Raw genomic sequence first — 16,272 nt, forward strand, 5'->3', positions numbered from 1 at the left:
TACAACACCTTATAGAAGTGACACCAAAGAAGGATGTTCTTCCCATTATAGAGGATTGGAATGCTAAAGTAGGGAATCAAGAGATAAAAGGAACAACTGGCAAGTTTGGCCTTGGAGAGTAAAATGAAGCAGGGCAAAGGCTAATAGAGTTCTGTCAAGAGAACAAGCTGGTCATCAAAAACACACTTTTCCAGCAACACAAGAGACAACTCTACACGTGGACATCACCAGATGCGCAGCATCGAAATCAGATTGATTATATTTTCTGCAGCCAAAGATGAAGAAGCTCAATACAGTCAGCAAAAACAAGACCTGGAGCTGACTGTGGCTCAAATCATCAGCTTCTTATAGCAAAATTCAAGCTTAAACTGAAGAAAGTAGGAAAAATCACTGGGCCGGTAAGATACAATCTAAATCAAATCCCAGTGGAAGTGAGGAACAGGTTTAAGAATTTAGATTTGCTAGACAGAGTGCCTGAAGAACTATGGATGGAGGCTCGCAACATTATACAGGAGGCAGCAACGAAAACCATCCCAATGAAAAGGAAATGCAAGAAAGCAAAGTGGCTGTCCAATGAGGCCTTACAAATAGCGGGGGAGAGAAGGCAAGCAAGATGCGAGGGAGATAGAGAAAGATACAGGAAATTGAATGCAGATTTCCAAAAAATAGCAAGGAGAGATAAGAAGGCCTTCTTAAACGAGCAATGCAAAGAAATAGAAGAAAACAACAGAATGGGAAGAACCAGAGATCTGTTCAAGAAAATTGGAGATATGAAAGGAACATTCTGGAGGAATTATACCAGAAATTCCTCTGTGTATTCTTGCCACCTCTTCTTGATGTCTTCTGCTTCTGTTAGGTCCTTACCACTTTTGTCCTTTATTATGGCAATGTTTGAACTAAATGTTCCTTTCATATCTCCAATTTTCTTGAACAGATCTCTGGTTCTTCCCATTCTGTTGTTTGAGCAGAGCCGGAGCGGCGGAGGAGAGAAATCGGCGCCCTAGCCTAGCCGCGCCAGCCGGCGCCGCTGGGACCCGCCTCGGAGCGAGCCCCGCCCCGCCGCGGGAGCCCCGGTCCCTCCATGAGAGCGCTCGGCGGGGTCCGGCTCTCAGCTCGGAGCGCTCTCGCTGCCTCCCCCCCCTCAGCTGGAGCAGCAGCCGCCATAGCAGTCGCAGCCGCCGACGACTAACATGAGCAAACTGTCGTTTCGGGCCCGGGCGCTGGACGCGTCTAAGCCGCTTCCCGTCTTCCGCTGCGAGGACTTGCCCGACCTAGCCGAGTATGCCTCCATCAACCGGGCCGTGCCGCAGATGCCCACGGGCATGGAGAAGGAAGAGGAGTCGGAACATCATCTCCAGCGGGCCATTTCAGCACAGCAGGTATATGGCGAGAAGAGGGATAATATGGTTATACCAGTCCCGGAAGCGGAAAGTAATATTGCTTATTATGAATCTATATACCCTGGAGAATTTAAGATGCCAAAGCAGCTTATTCACATACAGCCTTTTAGTTTGGATGCAGAGCAGCCAGATTATGACTTGGATTCAGAAGATGAGGCCTTTGTGAATAAGCTGAAGAAAAAGATTGATATTTCTCCTTTGCAATTTGAAGAAATGATAGATCGGCTGGAAAAAGGTAGTGGTCAGCAGCCAGTCAGCCTGCAGGAGGCCAAGCTACTCTTGAAAGAAGATGATGAACTGATTAGAGAAGTATATGAGTACTGGATTAAAAAGAGGAAAAACTGTCGAGGTCCGTCTCTTATCCCAGCAGTAAAACAGGAGAAGCGTGATGGTTCCAGCACAAATGATCCTTACGTTGCATTTAGAAGGCGAACAGAAAAGATGCAGACTCGTAAAAATCGGAAAAATGATGAGGCATCATATGAAAAGATGCTTAAGCTGCGTCGGGATTTGAGTCGTGCAGTAACAATTCTAGAGATGATAAAGAGACGGGAAAAAAGTAAGAGGGAGTTACTGCATTTAACACTGGAAATTATGGAAAAGAGATATAATTTGGGCGATTATAATGGCGAGATCGTGTCTGAGGTAATGGCCCAGCGGCAGCCCGTGAAGCCAACCTATGCTATTCCCGTTGTTCCTGTTCCTAATAGCACTCAGTTTAAACACCAAGAAAGTATGGAACTGAAGGAATTCAAAGTCAACAAGCAAGAGAAAGCGGACATTATACGACCCAAAAGAAAGTATGAGAAGAAGCCCAAAGTTGTACCTTCCTCGGCTACTGCTGCTACTCAACAGACAACTCCTGCTGCACTGCCAGTCTTCAATGCTAAAGATATGAATCAATATGACTTTCCCAGCTCTGATGAGGAACCGCTTTCCCAAGTCTTATCTGGTTCTTCTGAAGCTGAGGAAGAAAATGATCCTGATGGTCCATTTGCTTTCCGTAGGAAAGCAGGCTGTCAGTATTATGCTCCTCATGTAGACCAAACTGGTGACTGGCCGTGGAGTACTCCTAAAGGGGGAACGTTAGGAGATGAGCGTTACAGATATTGCTTAACAACCCTTACTATACCCCAGCGGTGCATTGGGTTTTCACGTAGACGGGTTGGACGTGGTGGAAGGGTGCTACTGGACCGAGCCTATTCGGAGAACAACAGTGCATTTTGCCAGCTGGATTCAGAAATGCTTTCTTCACAACTACACTCGTCAATCAATCAATTTGCCAATACCTCAGAAACAAATACCTCGGACAGATCTTTCTCTAAAGACCTCAGTCAAATACTAGTCAATATCAAATCATGTAGATGGCGGCATTTTAGGCCTCGGACACCATCCCTACATGACAGTGACAATGATGAACTTTCCTATAGGAAATTACACAGGAGTGTAAATCGAACTGGCACAGCACAACCCGGGACCCAGACATGCAGTACCTCTATACAAAGTAAAAGTAGCAGTGGTTCAGCACACTTTGGTATGTTGATTTTGACAAACTTAATACTAAAATTGTCTTTGGCAAAGATGATCCAACTTTTTAGCTCCTCCATGTCTTTCTCAGCTATTAATTATATTTTACATTGTGCACTTAAGTGCAGTTGCTGAAATTCTCAGCAGCATAAAGTCTGACAAATCTCTCCTTCCATGCAGAATTAATTTTGTTATGACTATTTGACATTCTTTATTGATTTCAGCAATTTAGCTTGCTTTTTGGTGGGGCTTCTCAAGATGGGATACAAAATTAAGAATTAAAATGTAGCATAAGAAAACAGCAAAACCTGAAAGATGGGGGCAGTTTAAAACCAGAGAGCCAGCATTATCCATGAAACAGCTAACCATGAAAAGATCTGCCTACAAACATTCTTAACTTTGACTGAAAAGTTCAACACTCTCAAATATTTTTAGTCTACCAGTAAAAAATAATAATTTGGTAGTGGCTATTAGCCTAATAGACAGTGATGCCATAACACCTGCTGTACCAGATCTTAAGGAACTCATCAAATTGTACAAAAAGAAAATTACTCCCCTGAATTAACACATGTGGTATACTAAGCTTAAACTTTGAAGTCCACTGTTTAGAATAACAGGTATACAATTTAAGTAAATCAGTACTATCAGTAAGTCAAATGAAAATTGTTTTTCCAAAATGTACACTTGTACCAGGTGAACAGCTTGAAGATACTGCTTGCATCCTATTCAAATAGCTGTCCTACAGAATGATTTCTGGAAGTAGTTGCCAGAATTGAAGATTTACTGATTAACTGTGTAACTTGCAAATAGATAATAGCTGTGGAATGTTTATGGTGTGATCATAGTATACTTGTCCCTTTCTGATACAAGACTCCCAGAAGTCAACCATGGTATTTAACTTCTGTTGAACTCTTCAGTAGCAATGCATGTTTGTCTCTTTGGAAAAAAACAGCACTCTACCATTGTGGAATAAAAGAATATCAACAATGTTGTCCCTAGCAATTTTATTAAGATATTCGATGATCTAATTACATTAGTCATTCATGGCATTTATCATCAATATTTATTATCTCTGTAGTCATTCAAAGTAGTGTTAGACCTAGATAAAGTTTTATTAGTGGTTTCTTTATTCCATTAGGGCCATGTTATTATCCATTCTAATAGTGAAAAGAGTTTGTAGTGCAAATATGTACTTGTGTGGTCATTGCAGTATAGTATTGGGCTAGCACCTTGTGACCTACCAAACCAAATGTACCCCAACAGACATGTCTTACTATTCATAAGCAGCAACATCAGGATTTGGTGGGCTGTGCATGTTAGTTTTGATGAGTCAGTTTTTTTTTTTGGAAAACTCAGCAGTGGCCAGAGGATTGGAGAAGGTCAGTCTATATCCCAATCCCAAAGAAGGGCAGTGCTAAAGAATGCTCCAACTACCGCACAATTGCACTCATTTCACACGCTAGCAAGGTTATGCTTAAAATTCTGCAAGGGAGGCTTCAAGCAGTATGTGGACCAAGAACTCCCAGAAGTGCAAGCTGGATTTAGAAGAGGCAGAGGAACCAGAGACCAAATTGCAAACATGTACTGGATTATGGAGAAAGCTAGAGAGTTCCAGAAAGACATCTACTTCTGTTTCATTGACTATGCAAAAGCCTTTGACTGTGTTGACTACAGCAAACTATGGCAAGTTCTTAAAGAAATGGGAGTGCCTGATCACCTCATCTGTCTCCTGAGAAATCTCTATGTGGGACAAGAAGCTACAGTTAGAACTGGATATGGAACAACTGATTGGTTCAAAATTGGGAAAGGAGTACGACAAGGCTGTATATTGTCTCCCTGGTTATTTAACTTATATGCAGAATTCATCATGCGAAAGGCTGGGCTGGATGAATCCCTAGCCGGAATTAAGATTGCTGGAAGAAATATCAACAACCTCAGATATGCAGATGACACAACCTTGATGGCAGAAAGTGAGGAGGAATTAAAGAACCTTTTATTGAGGGTGAAAGAGGAGAGCGCAAAATATGGTCTGAAGCTCAACATCAAAAAAACGAAGATCATGGCCACTGGTCCCATCACCTCCTGGCAAATAGAAGGAGAAGAAATGGAGGCAGTGAGAGATTGTATTTTCTTGGGCTCCTATGTTTGTGCTTGGTTGGTACATTTATGAACATTTATTATATATCTAAGACCTTAAAATTCTTATAACACAGACACACTGCCCAAGGATCCTTTTGGTGCTGCTAACACAGCGGTTTGACTTCACTCTTGGAGGCGTACTCCTTTGTCTCTTCAGAAAGACTGATGCCGACAACAATACCAATTTAAATAGTCATGGCTTCCCCCAAAGATTCCTGTTTTCAAACCTCGCAACAATCAACTAAACGTACACAATCAAAATTTCATGAATAGTGTGTAGCTAGTGTTATGTACTGAAGTTCTCACCCTGGGCTAGCAGGGGGATACTGTAGATAGTTATGCAAATAAGGGATCGAAAGTGACGTTCAGTGATTGGATAGTTTTTAGAAAGTTGTTACAATTATGTGTACTGGATCTCTATATAAGCAGGCTGACTGAACCCTTCAGCTCAGTTCTGTTCTGGCCTCTGAATAAACAAGAGCTTTTTGAAGAATCGCTGTGTCGTCTGATATGTTCACCCACAACTTAACAGTTAGATTCACTTGTTTTGGGATAGCTGACTTTCTGTTCTTTATATGAACCGTGCTGCTGATCTATTGAGGAAACATTCCTGGCATAAAATAGCATTCTCCCTTTCATCTGTCAGAACAGTTGCTTCCAGTTATTTGGGCCTTAAGATGGGGTGGTTGGTATCATTTTGAGAGATCAAACTAGACATTATTTTTAAAAGCCAAATGACCTATGTGGCTGTCCTTAATAAGCAGATCTCACTGCGAAAAACACCCTGGTTGTGTTTAAAATAGCCAAAAATACATCGTGCTGAAATGTGAGCAGCCTGTGCCATGGATACGGAGGTTCCCCAAATAAAAAGAGAGGTTATTTCATTCTAGTTGGCCAAAATTTCTGAAAGGCGAAGCTTTCGCTCTTCTTTCTATGTCAGCATTCATGTCTGGTGACAGTAGGACAACATAGCTGTCAACGTTTCCTTTTTTTTAAGGGAAATTCCCTTATTCCGAATAGGATTCCTCACAAGAAAAGGGAAAAGTTGACAGCTATGTAGGACAATCCATACCCTTCTTTTGTATTCTACACCAAAGTGGCCTTCACGTACTCTTCATGTACTCATGCAATGTATCTTATCTGCCATGGACCTTTGAAGAAGATACCATCTAGAACTAAAAGCTCTTCTTTGGATGTAGTGCAGGCACAGGCAAACTCGGCCCTCCAGATGTTTTGGGACAACAACTCCCATCATCCCTAGCTAACAGGACCAGTGGTCAGGGATGATGGGAGTTGTAGTCCCAAAACATCTGGATGCCTGATGTAGTGTATGGGCTTGCCACATGATAATTTTAGGCAACTCATCTCAGTTGCTCTAATTACATTTTGCCTGGTTCCATCCTGGTTTGTGGGCTGGGCAAACATTTACTGTTATCAGAATTTTGATCAGGTTTGTGCACATGGAATTGGTACCTCTGCTCTGTCAAAAGGTCTGGATCACATTTTGGAGGAGAGCTGTGGCATCCCTAACACAAAATGGCATCCCTAACACAAAATGGTTGCCATCTGGGGCATGGCACAACTCATGTGTGTGTCAAAAAGACATTCTGGAGAAGCTGGTCAGATCAGGATCAGGAGGTGTTTTGCCCTGTGTATCACTAGTGTATCACTAATGATGTCAAGATGCCTGTGTCTGGCTGTGTCTTACCTGTGGTTGCTTTTTTTCCACCCCTAGTTACTGAGCCAGCTCTGTTGCTATGAAGGGAAAACCTATCCTTCCATGCTGTTTATCATTTCTACTTCCTTTGGTTTTTTGGTCATGCAACCAAAATGAGCGATTTCCTATTCTATGCAATTAATAATCCCAAACACGATTTCTGGAAGGTGTGGATTTCAAGGGTTGGAAAACAGGCATTTATGTATGTATTTACAATTTCAACCCTATATTCCCACTTTCTGCATACAAAATGCTTGTTAATAAATATTCTATCAATAATAAAAGATTTTGCTGGGAAATAACTTGGGGAAGACCCAGATTAGTCCTGAAGTTCCACGTTGTGTGGGAAACTGCAAAAAAACCCTGGCTGGCTGCCTAAATTCAAAAAAGCACAGGGCTTGGCCCACTCTCTAGTCAAAAAAGCCCCCAGCAGAGTTTGAAACAGAAATGTATGCAGTCTTTGCAAAGCACCACAATATATACCGTATTTTTCGTGTATAACACACCCCCATGCATAAGACACCCCCTTTGGGGGGACTCAATTTTAAGAAAATGGGGGGAAATTTCCCAGAGTTGTTGAGCAATTGCCAAAGCCACCAATCGTCTGCCCACTCGCCACCAGCAGCCGGCGACCGCCCACACAATAGCCTCCGCAGCAGCAGCCAATCAGCAGCAGCCCTTGCCGCAGCCAATAATCAACCGCCTTTTCACCGCTGGCAAGCTCCTGCTCCTGGCAGCTACCAATCATGCGTCCCGCCAATGCACTACCCATGTATAAGATGAGCCCAAATTTTTTACATGATTTTCTCAGGAGAAAACCTAGACTTATACACAGAAAACTATTGTTATGTACTGAAGTTCTCACCCTGGGCCAGCAGGGGGATACTGTAGATAGTTCAGGTCCACATATGCAAATAAAGGATTGAAAGTGACGTTCAGTGATTGGATAGTTACAGAAAGTTGTTACAATTACGTTGTTCTGGGGCTCTATAAAAGCAGGCTGGCTGAACACTTCAGTTCAGTTCTGTTCTGGCCTGTGAATAAACAAGAGCTGTTTGAAGAATTGCTGTGTTGTCTGATATGTTCACCCACAACTTAACACAAATGTTTGGAGATAAAGCGATCCATCTTAATGGATTGCTTTATCTCCAAAGTAATGTAGCCATATTAATGGTCCATATTTACCATCAGGATTAATTTGGGTGTATATTTTTGGTCTGGTTTTAAGAACTAGGTGTTTAGGTAACATATGGGGTTTATTATTACTATTATTGTGGCACCTAAATTATGATCAGATAGGGTGTTGTTTTATTCTCGTGCCCCTTATCAAATATTTTGCTTCTGAACATTTTGTGATGGTGACCAGAGGTGCCATCTTGAATAAAATATTGTGGGGACCAGTAAGCAACGCCCTGCACAATCAATCACATGACGTAGTGCACACACACCATTTCAATGGGAATGCCCATCAACGTTATGGGGGCCCGGTCCCCTCAAATCTTTTATTGTGGGGGCCTGGCTCCTATGATGGTGACCTGTGTAATAGTCAAAACAATTGTTACAAGTAGCCCTTGATAGACCTCTCCTGGGTTAATATTTCTAATCCTTTTCTAGCATTTATTTAAAAACACCACCACATGTTGTATTAGTCAATTCCATATACAGTGGTACCTCGGGTTACATATGCTTCAGGTTACATACGCTTCAGGTTACAAACGCTTCAGGTTACATACGCTTCAGGTTACATATGCTTCAGGTTACACACTCCGCTAACCTAGAAATAGTGCTTCAGGTTAAGAACTTTGCTTCAGGATAAGAACAGAAATTGGGCTCCAGCGGCGCGGTGGCAGCAGGAGGCCCCATTAGCTAAAGTGGCGCTTCAGGTTAAGAACAGTTTCAGGTTAAGAACAGACCTCCGGAACGAATCAAGTACTTAACCCGAGGTACCACTGTATTAATTGTGTGCTGTGTGAATAACCTAATATCTTTCTCCAGGTATTTCCCTGCCCCCCTCTCTGAACTTCTCAGTGGCTTCCGGCTGGCCACGGTTTAAAAGAGAATGTTGGACTAGGAATTGGCAAGATTTGGCAATGCAACACTTTTTTTAAATTCTAAGTTAAAGCTGCAGTCTGAAAAACACTAGAGATTAAGCCTCATTGGATGCAGCAGGACTTACTTCTGAGTAGGAATGCTGGAGAATTCAGATGAAAACAGAAATGGGAGCGGAAGTGGCCAGTGCTTGTTTATTCATTCCATGTCTTGAATGGAAATCAATCTGTTTTCGTTGCTATCAGCCAGCAAACAATCTACTGTATAACTGATTGTGTTCCCCTCCCCCTTTTGCATTGTGTTTCCTCTGAACAGAAATGAATGGAGTGGTGTAATGTAATGATAGTGCAATTTATACAACACATAGAATTAACTGTGTAAATTATATAAGTGATGTAATTTTGCCACAGCAGAGACAAATAATGTAGTTTTTGGTGGAAGATGAACTGCAGTGGAAGAGAAACAGGGCTGCATGCAATGAATGCATGGCAGAATGGCAAACGATCCCTACTTCTGAGTAAACATGCCTAGTGTTAGGTTGTGGGTGAACATATCAGACGACACAGCGATTCTTCAAACAGCTCATGTTTATTCCCAGGCCAGAACAGAACTGAACTGAAGGGTTCAGTCAGACTGCTTATATAGAGCTCCAGTACAACGTAACTGTAACAATTTTCTGTAACTATCCAATCACTGAACGTCACTTTCGATCCCTTATTTGCATAACTATCTACAGTATCCCCCTGCTGGCCCAGGGTGAGAACTTCAGTACATAACACCTAGGTTTGTGCTGCAAAGCTGTAACCATGGAGGTTAGAAATATTGCTTGCTAATGCCAGCTCCTTGAGCTTCTGTTAAAAGGTTTTAAAGGAGCAGGTGCTGGTCTGAAAAGCTGGCAAACTTACCTAAGGTGGTGTGTTTGTGTAATACTTAAACTGAGAATTGAATAATGTGGAATAAAAGCATGTGGTATTGGGTGGTAGCCTACTAAGTTTTACACAGAGTAGAGCTATTAAAATTAATGAGCATGACTAAGTTAGGTTCACTAATTTCACCAGGTCTGCTCTGAGCAAAACCCAGTTGAATACCACCCACTGTGTGTTTCCCGTTACTTGAAGTGGTTTTCTGACACATCCATGCTTCTGTCCCCAAGTTCCTATCATTTCCAACCTCACCTTTTCCTTTAATAAGCAGCATTCGCATTTCAGGTTGTGTTCGTTTGCATAGCTGATGTAATGAGAGCAAGCAGGCTTGGGTCAATGAAAGGAGGAGTGAGGAAACGCCTCATTTTGCTAAATGACGCCTCCCCAATCCTCCTCCTCCAGAGTTTTGCAATCCTCCTCTGGCCCATTTTGGAAGGACACCAGGATCTGGCCATGCATGCTGCAAGCATTCAACATACGCGCTTGTAGCATCTGCACACCCTTCAAGATCTTGCCCAAAGAGTGAGCAATCATTTACACACAGTCCAGTGAATATCAGGCCACCCACTTGAGATTTTAACTTCAGAGCAGTTTTGTCATGCTGACACCTTCTGACTGTTACACACCCTTTCCTCAGGCTTAGAGCAAATTCAGTCTCCCCAACTCCTCCTCTCCTGACTTATTTCTCTTTTGCAATCTTCCTCTTGCTTAAGATAGCCAGATCCAAGTTTGAGAAATAAGAGGCAGGCGAGTGTGTAGCTAACCAGATATTAGTGCTAAGCCAAAGATGTGTGTGTGTTTTGTTGTTTAGTCATTTAGTCGTGTCCGACTCTTCGTGACTCCATGGACCAGAGCACGCCAGGCACTCCTGTCTTCCACTGCCTCCCGCAGTTTGGTCAGACTCATGCTGGTAGCTTTGAGAACACTGTCCAACCATCTCATCCTCTGTCGTCCCCTTCTCCTTGTGCCCTCAATCTTTCCCAACATCAGGGTCTTTTCCAGGGAGTCTTCTCTTCTCTTGAGGTGGCCAAAGTATTGGAGCCTCAGCTTCAAGATCTGTCCTTCCAGTGAGCACTCAGGGCTGATTTCCTTCAGAATGGATACGTTTGATCTTCTTGCAATGTGTGTGTTTAGGTTGATGTTTTGTCCTTCTGTCCCTTGAAGTAAGCTCCCATCCTTTGTGGCTGTGTTGTTGTTTTTTATTTGCACCCCTTTGCAAAAGGGTTGGGTATCTCCAGTGCTTTTTTTTTTCCTTTAAAAAAATGTTCAAGGGGTACTCTCATTTTCCTACTCATATTGAAATACTGCCCTTCAATGAGGCCAAACTTAGTTTCACAAAATGCTTAGGGATATGCGTACCCCTGTGTCTCCCCAGAAAAAAAGCACTGGGTATCTCAAAGGGAATGTGCCCTTGTTATGAAGGCAACTGGACCATCATCTCCTCCCTCAGTTGCTCCCTCAGTTGCTCATCCCCTCCCTGCAGTTGCTCATATTTGGCTAATGGTAGGATTAGAGAGGGCAAGACTGATGCACTGCTTTAGGTTGTTGCACAATCTCCCTGTTTGGATACAAATCCCTATCTGTATCATCATTTATTTACAGATAGGTAGCCGTGTTGGTCTGCCATAGTCAAAATAAAAAAAATCCTTCCAGTAGCACCTTAAAGACCAACTAAGTTAGTTCTTGGTATGAGCTTTCGTGTGCATGCACACTTCTTCAGATACACTGGCTCTCAGTGTATCTGAAGAAGTGTGCATGCACACGAAAGCGCATACCAAGAACTAACTTAGTTGGTGTTTAAGGTGCTACTGGAAGGAATTTTTTTATCATTTATTTACTTATTTATTATTAAAAACATGTCCATACTGCTTCCCCCATCAAGTCTCAGGGCAGCATGCAGCAATATTAAGATATACAGTGGTACCTCGGGTTACGTACTTAATTCGTTCCGGAGGTCCGTTCTTAACCTGAAACTGTTCTTAACCTGAAGCACCACTTTAGCTAATGGGGTCTCCTGCTACTGCTGCGCCACGCACGTTTTCTGTTCTCATCCCGAAGCAAAGTTCTTAACCCGAGGTAATATTTCTGGGTTAGCGGAGTCTGTAACCTGAAGCGTATGTAACCCGAGGTACCACTGTATTTTATTCTCCTTCTCCTTCTTCTTTGGTGATCACTCGTAGCCGAGTAAGATTGCCTTCTATGAATACACTTAAAAGTGGATCCGTAGGTGACTGTGGAGGCCAATTCTGGCTCCGCACATCCTTCCACAGTGGGGGACATAGGTTTCCTGGCGGGAGCTGATCACGGTGAGGATTTGCGAAACTTGCCTTCCTCTTCGCTCGTCACAGGAAGAGAATGCAACTGAAGAACTAGGACAGAGTAAAACAAAATCTAATGTACTGAGATCAAGCACCAGCAAAGGCCTGAGAGCTCAAAGGTGTTTTTAAGAGACACCTGGATGTCATTACTGTGGATGCTTGCCTAAGCTCAGAGGCAACAAGTCATGCGTTATGTACCACTAGAGCTAAATCGAGACAAAGCCTAATTATGCTGCACTGATGGGTAATAAAACTGCTAGTGCAACACCACAAGTCAGGGCATATTGGCTGGGTTGCCTTGGCAATGGGGACACACTCTCCTCTCTAGAACACAGGCAGAGTGAGCGTAATATGAGGGCTTGGCTTGCACTCAGTCACATAGCCAAATCTTATTAGCTATTTGTGGAGCTACTCTGGGATACCTAATTGACTAGAATCGCATGGTGAAGGCCTTTCAAGTTAAAAAAAAATACACAGAGAAGATGGTAAGGTAGCAGCAGACCAGCAGTTCAGTTGCAACAGAAAGGTGTCTGAAATCTATCGAGACGATTGGGCATCAATACTGGCCACTTCATTTACACGAATTAACATCATGGAGATTTCCCTACAAAACTGAATCAGGATTATCTCGCCTGCACCAAAATGTGTAGGGTTAATTTGTGGTTAGTAGTGAATGAAAGGCATTCTGCACAATGTGTACAAAATGGGAATCATATACCAGGACTGGAGATATACCACTACAGTGGTACCTCGTGTTAAGAACTTAATTCGTTCCGGAGGTCCGTTCTTAACCTGAGGTATCACTTTAGCTAATGGGACCTCCCGCTGCCGCCGTGCTGCCGCCGCGCGATTTCTGTTCTCATCCTAAAGCAAAGTTCTTAACCCGAGGTACTATTTCTGGGTTAGCGGAGTCTGTAACCTGAAGTGTCTGTAACCCGAGGTACCACTGCATTGCACTGGCAAAACAGCTGCCATATCCAATGTGTGCTCAGGCCGGGGGGAAATACAGAACTGGAAAACACAAAAACAGCTTAAAAAGCAAATAACACACACACACACATTAGCATCTTTGGAAACATGTCACAGCACACCAGCCAGGGATCTCACAGCCACCCATGCGCCATGCAGGAATAGAGGGAGCCCGTCTTTGTAGGTCAAGCCATTACTCGCATTGCCACACACCCTAATATGCAAGAAATATAGACAACTAGCCACAGGCTGTTAAAGCAGCAACGGCCAGGAAATTGCTGGTTTGAACCACACCCAAGGGTAAAAAAGGTTACTCCCCCCCCCAATAATATACAAGGAAGACATAAAAATCAGGTAGCAGCAGCAGCAAGGGAAAGGAACACTGTTTGTTCTCAGGGTGTTGCTGGATCAAATCCATACAGAAGGATTCCTTCCAATTTCCTTGTAGGCACCATTTATTGAAAAAAATGGGATGGCTAATGCACACAAACAAATGCACACATGCTCCCAGGGGCAAGGGAATGGGAGGGAAGCCAGCGGGAGAGAAGTTTCCTGCACTTTTAAAATATATTGTATCATTGTGAACCATTTAGAAACAATTGTAGTTCAGTGGTATATGAATTGTTTAAATAAATAAAAGTCAATACTGTTAAACCGCTCAGGACTGTAATACTTCATGGACCGCCGCTTTCCATATGAACCTACCCGGACCCTGAGATCGTCTTCTGAGGCCCTCCTTTGTGTACCTCGTCACTGAGAGGTCCGGAGGGTGGCAACACGAGAACGGGGCCTTCTCTGCAGTGGCTCCCTGTCTGTGGAATGCTCTCCCCAGGGAAGTTCGCCTGGCGCCTTCATTAACACCTTTGGGCGCCAGACAAAAATGTTCCTTTTTAACCAGGCCTTTGGTTTACCTGATCCGACATCCCATGCCCTTTTAAAATGCAGCTCTTTTGGGGGGGGGACGTGTTATAAGGTTATTGTTTTTATTTTGATTTTATATATTGTGATTTTTTTCTGTGAACTGCCCTGAGACCTCCGGGTTTAAGGCGGTATATAAATTCAATAAATAAACACCTGGTCTCAAATAAAGATGTGCCACTGTCAGGGCTCTGAATTGAAGGGGTACAGGATACGGCGCATGTGTGATCTTCCCCAGTGCAGTTCATGCCCTGCCAGTGACTCTGCAGCTTTTAACCTGTTTCACCAGCATGCATATCTTGAGTTGTTCTGCCAGCACCTCTGCCTGGGCAGTGGCGTATCTGACATTCTGGTTTGGTGTACGGGGGGGGGGGGGGCTTCCACTGAATCTTATTGTGCTGGAGGATCTCCAGTGGTGCTCATAGCCTCCAAAATTTGTTCTAGATACCTGTTTTTTAAGGGCTTGTTCAAACTTCCACTTCCCTGCTCCTTAAACCCCCTCTTTAGTGTTCAGCTGGAAATCCAGATTGCCAATTGTTCCGATGGAGCACTAAAGAGTGGCTTTTCCCAAGGGAGAGCAGCAGGATAAGAGGCAGTGTGGATGAGTCTTAAATTGGAAGTTTGGGCTGAGATGACTAAAGTTTTCACCAAGGAACAGGTGGGTGTTAGGCCTGGGCATCCTATAGTCAATAACTGTGTGGCTGCCCAACACACTTTGCTGCCTGAGGCAAAAGGACAAGATGGCACCTCCTCTATTGATGGTGGGCCAGAATTTTCGCTGCACCTGAGAGCTGCCTCACTCTGCCTAATAGTGGGACTGCCCTGTGTCCGCCGTCTGACGAATAAAATACATAGATAAAATGAATATATGAATAATAATCAGAAATTGTATGCTGCACATTTGCAGCCTAAACCATAAACTGATAAGGGGAAATGTTCTCAGAAGCACTGGGACTTGCCACGTGTTCCAAGGAACTCTAGCTTCTGTGTGAGCCCATAGTGACCCAATTTATAAACATAATTATACATTTGAATCATAAAATTGCAGAGTGGCACCAGATGTAGGGTGGTGTGGGTGGTTGCCCTGCACAGGGCATGGAGCTAAGGGGGTACAAAATAACAACAACAATTTAAAAACCTGTATTTATAGGGGTAAATATATAAGTAAAATAATAACAATGATAATAATGATTTTAAAACCTATATTTATATGGATAAATATACAAGTAAACATAGGGGAAAACTATACCAAAAGGAATTGTTGTGAAAATAAGAAATATCTGGGGGAGAGGGCTGCCAAATGTTGTCCTTGCTCAGGGTGCCCTATTACCAAGTCCACCCTTGTTGTAGAGCTGGAAGGGACCCTGAGGGTCATCTAGTCCAACCCACAGTATTCAGTTTCCACTTTTTTTTAAAAAAAATGATAATTTCACTTTAACAAAAAAAATTAAAAGTAACCCACATGGGCATAACCTCAGCGGAGGCAGGAGGGCAGGTTGCCCTCCCCCAATCAAATAAATAAATAAGAATACTTAAATAAAAGCAGAAAATTGTGGAAAGATTTTGATAGATTTTTCTGAGTGCTTGGGGTCAAAAGGCCGTAATCTAGAACTGTTCTTGAGACATTTCATTATCTGCTCGACAGACCTGGATGGAGGATGTTGACAGGTGTCTTGCCCCCTCAACATAAATCCTGGCTACGCCCATGGTAACCCATTTACAATATTTTAAATAAAACTGAAATGTGGTTGCTTAGCCTCCCTTCAAGTGTCCCTATTTTCCAGGAACATCCCTGATTTAGAGATGCCAGTTTCTGATTTCATCCTGGAATGTCCCACTTTTCCTTAGGACGTCACTATTTTTCTTTTCTTTTTTTTAAATATTTTTTTATTAATTTTCAATACAAATATACATGTAATGCCATATCAGAATTTATCACAGATTATCTCTTTTAGACTTCCTTCAGCTTCTCTGCCAATCATCCGTATTTGATTTTTAGTTACGCATTTCCTTAATTTGATATTGCCTTTTGATATACCCTCCCTCTCATATTATCTTTTTTACAATACTCCTCAAATTCACAGAGCTTCTTGAAACCCCACCAGCGTTGTCTGTTCATCACATATACTTTCCAGATACCCTACAAATTTCCCCCAGTCCTCGATGAACTTTTGGTCTTGTAGATATCTAATCTTCCCAGTTAATTTGTCCAGTTCTGCATAATCCATCAGTTTCATTCTCCATTCTTCCAGCGTCGGTATTTCCTCCTGTTTCCATTTTTGGGCCAGTAGTATTCTTGCTGCAGTTACTAC

The 16,272-nt window shown here is 42.8% G+C and overlaps 1 long non-coding RNA gene and 1 pseudogene across 2 annotated transcripts in view; one reads left to right on the plus strand and one right to left on the minus strand.

The window, feature by feature from the left end:
* LOC308571476 overlaps positions 1–16,272 on the minus strand; it is a 379,389-nt gene that overhangs the window by 313,806 nt on the left and 49,311 nt on the right. The gene's annotated exons all lie outside the window — the stretch shown is intronic.
* LOC308572346 (enhancer of polycomb homolog 1 pseudogene) lies at positions 967–3,914 on the plus strand (annotated as a pseudogene). The gene has a single exon. The product of its transcript is annotated as an enhancer of polycomb homolog 1 pseudogene (transcript).

Source organism: Podarcis bocagei, assembly GCF_964188305.1.
Source record: "Podarcis bocagei genome assembly, chromosome: 13".
Classification (NCBI taxonomy): Eukaryota; Metazoa; Chordata; class Lepidosauria; order Squamata; family Lacertidae; genus Podarcis; species Podarcis bocagei.